The sequence below is a fragment of the Drosophila yakuba genome, chromosome X, assembly GCF_016746365.2.
Source record: "Drosophila yakuba strain Tai18E2 chromosome X, Prin_Dyak_Tai18E2_2.1, whole genome shotgun sequence".
Lineage (NCBI taxonomy): Eukaryota > Metazoa > Arthropoda > Insecta > Diptera > Drosophilidae > Drosophila > Drosophila yakuba.
In genome coordinates this window covers 8,353,689-8,365,670 of record NC_052526.2, presented here as the reverse complement: position 1 = coordinate 8,365,670, position 11,982 = coordinate 8,353,689, and the positions used below count along the sequence as shown (strand labels likewise).

The following is an 11,982-nucleotide window of genomic DNA, read 5'->3' as shown; positions in this document are numbered from 1 at the left end:
CTATAAATACTCTATAGTGAGCCCCATTTGCTTGAAGACATAATTCAAATGATGACTGTTGTCGCTCACTGTGTGCAACGTCATAATTAAGCGCGCCTGCCACATGTTGCAGTCGAAAACTTTTCTCTTTATGACTGTGTATGTGTGTGTGTGTGCAGCACTGTATATGTATGTATGTGTTAATTTCACCAAAACATTCAACCAGAGATTGTGTGTTGGTATGTCTGTGTGTGTGTGTGTGTGTGGCACTTGAGGCAACAACGCAGACAGTTAACAGACTTTTCGAGACAACTACAAAAACAACAACAACAAGTACAACAAGAAGAAGAAGAACAACAACTATAACAGTCGACTATGTGGCATTGCCATTCAACTTTTAACCCCCGAAAAACCACCCATTTCTCTTCCCCCTTTTGGCCAAACAAGAATAACATTCATTTTCGGGTAATTAAGGTAGTGAAAGTTTTCACCAACACACTCACACACTTGCACACTCGCACACACACACATTTGTGACATTTGCCATAGCCTACATTTAAGGTAAATAAGCAAATTTGACGTTAATTTAGGTAAATTTGAGAAGTGCTCAGGGGCAATAAACTCGGTTGCAAGTAAGCTGCAACTCCTATTTGCCAAATATGATTAAAAATTCTTGCAACTGCAGAAAAGGAATCAAGTAAAAACTTTGTGTGTTATTTTATGGGAATTTTTGTTTTAAATACAATTGTGCTTTCAATAAATTGTAAAGTGATACAAGTATCTTTTATAGATATAAATGACATCTAACTAATTAATGTATTGTTTTTCTTATCCTTTCAGCATATTCTTCAAAATTCCAAATTTCAACGAAGAAGAAAGCGTGTAAAACTCAAAGAGAAACCAGCAAAAAGAAACCAAAAAGCTAAAGGCAAACCAATTCACACAATACGCAATCTCGGCAAATCGAAAGGCAACTCTATTACGATCAACTCTACCAACAACAAGATAAACACGCTACAACTCTGGCAGCGCTCTCTGGCAAATAAAGAAAAGATACAAAGGAATTAAATAGAACTTTCTCTCTATCCCACTCTAATCACACACACACACACACTCAAACGAATACGTACGCACCATCTGTCTCCCTCACACACACCCACAACTTCGACCAACTGGACCAATTAAATGTTTATGGATATAACAACAAAAACAAAAAGGAGGAATTAAACCCAATCTAAATAAAAGAATTTTCGTTTCTTGAGGCAAAAAAAAAACAAAGAAAACAGAAGGAAAAACTCTCAAACTTGGAAATATTTTTAAAATTTCGGAAAACCCGCAAAAAATATATGACAGTGTTGTAAAACAGTCCCAAATCAAATATTTCGGTGTGCAAAAAGTAAAAAATATTTGAAAAAGACGCAAGCGAAAAGTCACAGATCAGTCAACAAACAACAAACAACTGCAGCGACAAACCAGCAACAACACCAAGCTAACAACAAGAACAACAGCAACAACAACAAAAGCAACTGCAACAAACAACATTACAAAATCGACGAAGACGACGGCCCCCGACAAAAATCAATTGGAAAATTGAAACTTATGGATTGCTGGACGGGTAACGCCCGACTGGCGAGTGTTTTAGTTTAAGGTAAGTTCACGAATTTATTTAACATTTTTATTTAGATAAAGCACTTTAAAAAATCACATACATATATAACTACACAGAAACTCCTGCTAAAATCAATACAATTTTCTACTGAAAATGCTGTTGGAATGTTAGCTTGCAAAAATATAACAAAAATTCTCAAATTCCTCGCCAAGAAGTGTAGTTTTCATGCAGTTAACCACACAGTGTGTCTTAACCCCTTGGTGCCCCCTGCCAGTTCCCCTTTGGCCAGAAAAAAAAAAATTTCAAACAAAGGCGAGCCAAACCACAATCTGGAAAAAAAGAGACTGCAAAAATTATTTGCGAATTTTTTTTTTTTTTGATTTTTTTTGTGTTTTATTTTTGAAGGCCAAGGTCGCTGCGCATATGGGATCATAATGAGAAGAGGAGAAGAGAAGCCCAGCAGAAAAGGGAGGGGGAGGGGGGAAAAGCACCAAAAAAAAATCTTAATGCATGACAAAAGTTTTATTTTATTTCATTTTGTTTTGTGGCATTTTATTTTATTATTTTTGTTTGCATGCTTCTTTCCACTCTGTGTGTTGATCGAAGCGGAAGTGAGCGACGTCGTCTGCGCCTTTTGACAATGGGAAGTGAATGCTAAAAGATCGTACCAACAAATAAAAAGGAAAAAAAAAAACACAAAAAATGAAATAGAGGTTTAAAGTACGGGTGTGTTTGTGTGTGTTTGCTGTCAAACAATTGTGTGGCCAAACATGGCGCTTTAACTTTGGCTTTGGCTTTGGCTTGGCTCAACTGAAGGTTTCTCTGCTTAAATTGAACTTTTTTTTTCTTTTTTTTTTTTTTGCACAATTGCGAAATTGTTTTAATTAGCGTCTGTGTGTGTGTGTGTGTGTGCATGCGTTAATTGCAGTTTCCAAAATTAGCAAACATGCACACACACAGTCACAGACAGTCGTCATGTTCATGGCTGTCAAAGCTTTTTTTTTTCCTCTTTGATTGACAGCAGCTGCCCTGTTGTGAATGGCCGCGAGTGTGTTGGTGGGCATCTGTGTGCGTGTGTGTGCGACAACCCTGCCTTTCAGCACATCTAATGGTTTGTCCATTATACTGAAATATATATATATATGTATGTATATTATATTCTTCTGTCTGTGCCACTCGAAAGGTAAAGCGTTTTTTTTTTGTTGTTCCGCCTCTAATTTCAAATCGGAAATACCATTTTTCACAATTGGCCAGGGTTACAACCCCTTCACGAACCCTTTTCTATAACAAATGCATTTATTTAATGACACCGCCATGTGGTTTTCATACCCTTAGCATTTCAAAAAGAAGTTTAGAATTCACTGAAAGTTCTATTCTTTTTTTTTGTTTAATAATTACTATTAAACAAGGTCACATTCGGCGGCAAAAGGAAAAAAAAAGAACGGTTAAATTGAGCAACTGGAAAGGTCTGTCATGGTGGAACATAGTTTTGCTAGTTTTCCGAGTTTTCCTCTAGCATTTTCCTAGTTCCCAGGGTCGCGAATCGAGGGAAATGCCATTTCCCATTAATAAAACGTTAGCACCCGTTCGGGCCAAGTGCAAGTTGGCTAGACTATGACAAAATTAAGGCCTAATTGATGAGACGGCAAAACAAAAGTTATTTCTATTGATTGAGCGGCAAAAGAGTTGGTGTTGCCAAGCGAAAATGCAGCGACGGAGAAACGGTTGCTTACATAATTATGTGCAATTTATGCGCAACGTGACAAATCAATTTTCCTCTGTCTCGATGCCGTTTTTTTTTTTGTTTGTTTGTGTGCTTTTCCTCGCTTTTCTCGTCTTTTTGCGTTTTTCTCAAACTCAAAGCGTTGACAGCCCACAGATTTCTCTGGATTTTTCGCACGCTCAATTGGAGAACCGTTATCATGACTTGGCCTAAACTAAAAAATAATAATAAATAAACGAAGTTCAAGAAGCTGAATTTAAATGAATGAATTTAAAATATTATTCGTTACAATATTTATATTTAATTTGACCTATAAGATTTTTCTTTTTTTTTTTTTGTTACCCTACGCGCTTCGTGATTTTTAATCTCGCTTTTCAAGCATTTCCGCAATGTGCTCTATTTTTTATTACGCATACGCCGCGTGTTTGCGTGTTAAATTTTTATTTAGTTTTCTTACTGTTCAAATATCAAAACACACGCGGCTGCATTCATGAGCCATTTTTTATGTAATGCACACTATATATCGCTTAAGCCACATGTACATTCTTTTTTTACTTTTTATCGAAAATGCGTGCTCAGCTAAGCATTGGAGGCAAAATAAGAAGAAAAAACAAATTGTAAGCGACTGAGAAAAAATAAAATAAACAGAAATGCTCACGATGCAACAACGTGCAATTTGTAATTGTTATTATTGCCGCTGCCACGCCCACAACTCCCACTCGCTTTTGTGGCGCCAGTCGCAGGTTTTTCTGTTTTCTGTTTACGGAAAACGGAACACTGAACACTGAACACTGAAAGTCGAACTCAAAACACACACAAAGAAAAAAAAAAAAACTAAAGATTACAGCACCACTTCGAGCCAAAGATACGCACTTTGGATATGCAGTTCCGTTAATTATTATGAATGCAAACCGAACGGCCCAGGTGTTTTGTTCAGGTACTCAGACTACTCAAGACCGTGGGCTTTTCTGATAATGCTATATGTCCATGTGCAATCAATATGGACAAACGCTTCCTACTCAAAAAACTACGCGCAATGGGCATGCTTTCAATAGTCTTAAGACAAATGTTTTGGCTAACAAGTTCTCTGTTTGCTTATAATTTCACCTGAAATGGTTTATTTACTGTTTGCAATCGTAACTCAATCGATATTGGCATTTTCCCTAACTGTATTTAATGTCCTTAATAACTTGATGTAATGGTCAGTGGAATCATTTCGAGAACAGGTCACTCTAACCAGGTTAAATTAGTATTCAAGGATAGGGTAACACCAATTAGTGGTAACAGTGGGGGGGGAACCAAATGAAATTTCACGCGAAATAGGAAGTGATTAATAGGCGACCTTAAGCAGACAACAAAGGAGCTTAAGAGAAATGTGCAGTATGCAGTTTGCAGTTTGCAGTTTGCAGTTTGCATTGTGCAAGGGAGAGAGGGCGACTAGTGTGTGCAAGAGAGAGAGGGAGAGAGAGAGAGACGCAGTGAGCGAGTGCGCATGCAATAGGAGCATGGTCACCCTAAAATGCATTTCCATGCGTGCATATGTGTGTGCGTGTGTGTGTGTGTGTGTGTGGGCTGGCGTGTGTGTTATCGCTGTGGCATTGCAACAGCTACAAACTATAACGCAATTATATGCAATGCCCCAACCTCAAACCCAAATACCACCCACACAACACACACACACACACCCCCCGCCGCCCTGCCGCCCACTCATGCCTAGCGCCGTCTCGCTCGCTCCCATTGAGGCGGTAAAATCGCATTTTGCGTGCATCAATTATTGCGCATTTCTCAGTTGCGTTGTTCAATTTTTTTTTTGTGTTTTGTAGTTTTTCTTTACATTTTTTTTCCCTGTAGTTGCTGTTTTTATCTGACAGCCGCCTTCTAATTTACACAGCAACAACAACAATTACTATTGTACAATTATAATGCATTACATTGGCTAAACAAGTAATGCAAAACAAAAAAAAAAAAAAAAGTGGGGGAAAAAAAAAGAAGGACGCACCAACAAGTCGAATATTTTTTGTAGGGCTGCAAAACAGAATTTTTAAGCTAAGTTAAATATAAGTTAAATTAAATTGTAGAATTCAATTACATTAATAAAACTACTATCCATTGTTCCTTCATATAAATTAAATTCCAGAATTTAAGGTATTATTAAGAAGATGCAAAAGAAAATATTAAACTTTATTATATTTAAAACAATGGAATATATTAAAAATCCAGATGAGTAAAAAATATTGAAACTCCGCGTCTGCCGCTGTGATTTCTCACTAATTTACAACTCCGACTGCGCTTTGAAATTTACCTCCGCCTGCCCGGAACACATTGCGTATGCGTGTTTTTTTTCCACCTTATTTATTTAGTTTTTTCCTCTTTTTTTCTTTACCATTTTGAGAAGCGATGGGAAAAGTGTATGTGTATGTGTGTGTGTGTGTGTGTGTGGAGTTGCACTTTGCTGCGTGACACATTGTGTGACTGACTTTTCAACTAATAGCAGCAGGAACAAGCGACATGCAAGCCGGGGGTCTGACCCATTGGCAATTAGCATTTCGGACGGAGCTGAATTTTTCAGTTTTGTTTGGCCAAAAAAAAATAGCAAATAAAATACAGAAAAAAGAGGAAAAAAAATGCCATATCTGATCGTGGCTGGGGCCCCGTTTGCGTGTTCTCCTTCTGTGTGTGTGTGTGTGTGTGTAATTGTGGATTAATTATAGCCAAGGACCCCACAAGATACAAATAAAGATACAAAGTGTATCTCTATCGCTCCATGTGTCTGTGCAATTTCCGTCCACAGAACAAGGTTAATTCAGTTAGCCATTGTTGGTATAGCAGCTCAGTCGCATGTTTTTTTTTAGTTTTTTTTCCATTTTATTTTTTCGTTTTTTTTCCTTTTGTTTTAATTGCGCTCAAAGTTACATAATCATTGCAGCTGATGAACACGCACACACAGCTGTAAATTATTATGATATTTTTTATATGACCATTTAGAAACACTTTCGATCGCCTAGAAGACTACGAACCCGTTAGATTCTTCGCTCCTTCTGGGTGACAGTTTCTCCAGCTTTTTTTTTTTATTTAGTTTGGTCTTGCTTTCGCACTTTTGATTCGCGCGGAAGACCCTAGCAAATTAAAACAATAACCGGTTTTTTGCACACTTTTTAGAAATTGGGAAACATCAAATGGGCCGCAGAACAGACGCTCTCGTAGTTCTACGCTTTTTAAGTGTTTAATATATGGGTTTTAATCGTCTGTGCGCTCAATTATTAAACGATATTAAAATATGAAGCAAACAAAAATTTGTTTATATTTTCACTAGTTCACGTTTTAACAAACCAATTAGCACAAAACATAATTTATGTATTCGCATTGAATCATTGAATCAAACTCACACATTTGTTTCGCATTTAATGTGGAATTAACATAAATTTATGAAAATTAATAACATACTGCCTGACCTTTTTGGACCTGTCAGCGGACATTAGAAACGAAATTTCACCAACGGGCAGAATCGACACGCGTTTTGACCATTGCAAAATGTTTCCCATGACTTTGGCAAAAAACAAAAAAAAAATAAAAAATAAAATGGCAGGCCAAATAAAGTGAAATAAAAGAGAACTTTCGAAAGTTGAGGCAAAAAGACGAGGGAAAAGCAAAGAAGCGGCAGAAAAAATGCATAAATTTGGCATAAATTATGCTCTCACCTAGGCAACTCAGCGCCCTTTTTTTTTATATATATGTATTTAGTTTTGTATATATATTTTTTTGAAGTTTTGTTTGCATTTCTTTGTTTTTGCACTCCACCCCCTCACGACTGTGAAGCGTTGAAAAATGATGGCAGCCTGCAAATTGCGCGGAAAGTTAAGTGAAGGATGGGGCAGGCGTGAAAGATCGATTGTTGGATCGCGTTGTTGAATTCGTTACTAAATGCGGGCGGGTTTTCAGCCTTTGAAGCCAAAAGGAGTTCAACTACTAATGGAAGAATTGCGCAAAAATAACTAATGGGTGCTGCAGGAGAAAGGAAAAGTTCAAATATGACGAACAACCAGCGTACTAGTAATGGTAACATCTGAATTTGATTAGAGAAATTAGCGAAAGTTAAGAAATTATTTTGAATTCATATCAAAATACAAGTATAGTAAAAGGTAACTTGGCTGCTGTCACACATTAATACCAATATATCCCACATAAATCAGCCGAAGCCCATAAAGACCCATACTTTATCAACCCTTTAATCAGATTCTGGCCATGATTAATAAGTGCCTGTTGTTTCTATGCCTAAATCGAAGCGACAGCGCCAAAAAAAAAGCTAGGCAAACCAACGAAAAAAATTCGCGAGTCTATTGAACTTTCGTACGCCCCATAAGCCCCAAATCAAGGGGTTCAATGAACCCCACACACAATTTTTTTTTGTATTTTTGCCGGCCTGAAAGAGATCAACGACACGCACAAAAATTACAGACGACCAGGCAACAACACCTCGTAGGCCTCAAATCGCCGAAAAAAAATGAGAGGCACGCACAAAACGCACAAAAGTCAATGAACTCACACGCACATTCACAGGAAAATGCGAAAAAAAAGGCAGAGAAATTCGCAATCGCAAAAAAGTGCGTAGCCGAAATTCTGCGAGATCAACGCACGCACCCAAAAGAAAACAACAAAAAAATGGCAAAAACAATACAAGCAGAAACACAGAAAAAAATGTTGCCGAAAATCGCGAGCTACCTCTCTTTTTTTGCGCTCTGTCAACATTTTTCAAAGTCAAGTTGAAGAGCGTGCGAATGTATAGATTTGCATTGGTATTGGCCTATCTGTGTGCTAGCGATACTTTTTTTTCTTTTTGTATTTTCGCATTTTTGCCAATTCTCTTGCTCTCGCTCTGGCGCTTTTCTAATCTCTCACTCGCTCTCTCTCTCTCTATCTAGTTTTGCCTCTGGCTGCTTACGCAATTTCGCATGTTTGGCAAACACAAAAAATCATTAAAATAATCATAAATAACAAAAAAAAAAAAAAAAGTAAAAATTATATCAGCAAGATAGAAACGAACTTTTATCAGTCACACTTTGCTGACTAGAATTTTTGGGCGAACTATGATGATTATGATGATGATGATGAGATTGTTGTACGAGTCAACTGAAATCTGTATATTATATAGAAATTTGTATATAACATTAGCAATATTTTGTTATCGCACAAAAATTAAAATTACTGAAAAACGGCAGAAGGCACGTTCCTAGCACCTCAACGCATGACATTAGGCAAAAATGAAGAAATGTAACTGAAATTTATTGTTAGCTCAAGTCACCTATGAAAAAATGTGGTAAAAAAAAAAGATACACACAAATAAAATAGGTATACAAACCAAGTTGTCATTTGTTTCCATATAGGAAATCTCTTTTTTCATTCATGCTGATTATTAATTCAAAACGCAGAACCCATATTTTAATAATATATTGCTTTAAAATGTTAGGAAATCATTTAATTAATTTTTTATTACTGAAAATACATGTAAATAATAGGTGTTTTAATACTTATCTTTATTTGGTTGTTGTAGCTCCTGGGAAATAGCTAGCCCAGGCACTTCCTCCAGTAGGTCGAAATCGCATTGTTGATATCCTCTGCTGCCACATTAAATCACTGCACAACTCACTCACATTTAGTATTTTTTTTTTTAAAACATCGAAAAAGTGGTTTGCTTATGTAGGACTTTTGAGAAGCGCAGAGAAGAGCACCTAAATTTTGGTATTTTTAGTATTATTTAGTATTAGATTTTTAGTATTTAGTATTATTTATTATTTCATTTCATTATTCACATTAAAAGCATAGCTTTAACCTTTCGCATTTTCTGACCATTGAAAATGTATGAATCGCTATTCCTCCACTGGCAGCTGTCAATTGCTGCGACTTTTGCGATGCGTTTGCGACCTTCTGACCTCTCGGCGGGGAAAATAAATGCACAAACGATGCTGCCATTAATCAATGACAAGGTGGGAGAAATACAAAATTTTCGCAATTGCCGAATAATATTTTCCCAACTATGCAAATTTGTTTTCCGCACAAAAAACAAAAAAAAAAAAAGAAGATGTTTGCATAAATTCCAAGGCATATATAGGAAAAGAAATGTTATCTGTATCTGTTTGATTTCATATGTGGGTCACACACAAATGCGAAATTGCGAAAAAAAGTGAGGAACTAGAAAAAAAAATTCGCACGCACTCATAAACGAAATCAGCTTTGCGGAGCCGGCTGCGTAGATTGCGTATACGCAATGTGTGTCAAGGACAGAAATGTGCGAATTTTTTATGGGCCCAGCCATGCTGCTCTCCTCCCTCTCCTCTCCTCTCTATCTCTCTCTCTCTCTCTCTCTCTTTCCCGCTGGCAATTGGCGCTGAGAAATGTTTAATTTTTCCACAGCCGTCTAAAATTAAACCCCAACGTCAGGAACAACAAAAACAATAACATCCAAAGCACCTACTGAACTAATTTGTGTGTATGGATGTGTGTAGATGTGTGTAGTTGTGTGTAGTTGTGTGTTGATGTGCGTAGATAGCATTGAATTTCAGCTGTGCGACAAGCAGCCCGCTAGAAATTAGTTTTGTCTGCCATTTCGAGCTTCTTTTTTTTTCTGCTCGCTGGTTTTGCAAAGTACACTATTTTTCTTCTTTTTTTTTTTGTGTGCTGTTTTGTATTTTCGCAACTATTCGCAATTCACGCCCACGGTCAAGCCAAAGGTCAGGCCAGTTGCCAGTTGCCAGTTACTCTAAGCCCACGAAACAAATGAGCAATGAGTGCAAACACACACAAAGCACACACAAATCCGCAGCTGTGTGTTTCCCCCACACACACTTTTTTTTTATATTTTTTTTTTATAATTTTCTCTCTTTAATTTCGCCATAAAAAACGCTGGCGAAGAAGCTGTGCCGAAAATGCCCTTCGCATATTAATGATATAAATAATGGGAAAGAACAAAATAAATTGGGGAGTAGGCTTAAATTTGATAGTAAAATATATTAGACAAAAATATAGAGAAAATATGTTAAATTAATTAACATGGAATCATATATTTATGGAATCATATATTGTTTATTCTAATTTTAGTATATCGTAAGTGTTGCTAGTGCTTGGAAATCTCAACTTTGGTGAGGGTATCATTTCGCACACACATTTTGGGCACAGTAAATACATGTGAACTTGTATCCGTGCTTCTTGTGGATGTTGTATCTTTGTATCTGAGCAGCTGCTTCTGGGCTTCGTCACTCCCTGATCCCCCCTCCCCACCCCTTCTCGCAGTCCCCCCACTATTTTTTCGCCTATCTACGCTGTCAATGTGTGTCAAATTTCCAATTGGGTCGCACGCACAAGCTACTTTGTTGTTATTTGCGAATTTTTTTCCCGTGTACGCTTGTGTGAGTTTTCGCAAGCGCGTTGATCGCGGAAACGAAACAAAAACCTTGCCTGTATATGTGTCTATTTTATTGTATGTGCGTGTATGCGTGTATGTGTGTGTGTGTTTCCCGAACGCATTGCGTAATCAGCGTTGTACTCTTGCTCTGGCTGAATTTGTTGCTATTTTTTTTTTTACTTTTTTTTTTGTGGATTTTGGACACCAGCTTGACAACAAAACAAAGACAACAGCACCCAATAGCAAAAAAAAAAAACATATGTACGAAAAGAGAGGCGCGGGGCTCATAGTTGAGTTAACTTGGTGGCTTTTGTCTAGTTAGCGACTTTAAAAATAGCAGATTCATATGTAGATGTAGGATTGTAGGATTGTAGATATGTGTTTGCGGCCACAAAAGCTGTTAGAAGTCAAATGGCGCAAGAGCAAAGCAACAAGCAAAAAGGAAAGAAAACTACGACAAAAAAGTGCAGAGAAATTGGGAAACCCAAGATTTGGCAAATGATCATGGTGAATCCCAGCTAATTTTGGTAAAGAATATGGTAAAGAAATGCATAAATTATTAAATAACACACGCAAGTAAAATGTTCTATTTATTTTTACATTTTATCTACAAATTAATTTTATACCTTAAGAGGTATATATTTTTAATCATAAAAGTAGCATTTCTTGCTGTTGCTATAATAAATCATAATACCCTTGAATAAAGTACTTACGCCATATGCGTCTTTTTGGAGCGTCATCAAAACTTTTGCCAAGCAGAAGCGTCTAAAAATTGTTATGGGCCAAAAAGAATAAAAAAAAAAAAATGGCAATGAAATCGGATGATTCAAATAAAACTTAGATGCAGACGAGTGAGGTGGTTAAGTTGAATGGTTCTGGCAAAAAAGTTGCTCGTACAGTAAACGCATGTAGAAAGTTTTTGCTGGGAATGAAGAAAGTAAATTAAAGGCGCCGATAAGATATCCTTGAAAATAACCAGGCACTAGCAGAGATCGCTGTAACTTTCTCCAAAGCTCAAGTTTCAGCAATTAAGCGCGAAAGGTTAATTTAATGGTATTTCTTATGATATTTTTACCAGTTGGGTTACCTAAAATCATAAACTTGCGCTTTAGAACGTAATCAATTGCTATCATTGAAATTCAATGTATTCTTGTTTCATTTGGTCCTCTTTGCAACTGAATAAGCTATATGATCTTTGAAAACTACTTCATTTTATATCGCATTTCTTTGTGTGATATCTAGTTTACAAATCTTCTGCCAAACAGGTAGAATTCG

At 36.8% G+C, this 11,982-nt stretch overlaps 1 protein-coding gene across 3 annotated transcripts in view; it reads left to right on the top strand.

The window, feature by feature from the left end:
- The first annotated feature begins 1,059 nt into the window (after window positions 1-1,059).
- Window positions 1,060-11,982, top strand: part of LOC6524667 (pneumococcal serine-rich repeat protein) — a 122,984-nt gene continuing 112,061 nt past the window's right edge. For all 3 annotated transcript variants that reach the window (XM_015190349.3, XM_015190353.2, XM_015190350.2), the window contains exon 1: window positions 1,060-1,627. The gene's annotated coding sequence lies outside the window, so the exon portion shown is untranslated. The remainder of the gene's footprint in view (window positions 1,628-11,982) is intronic.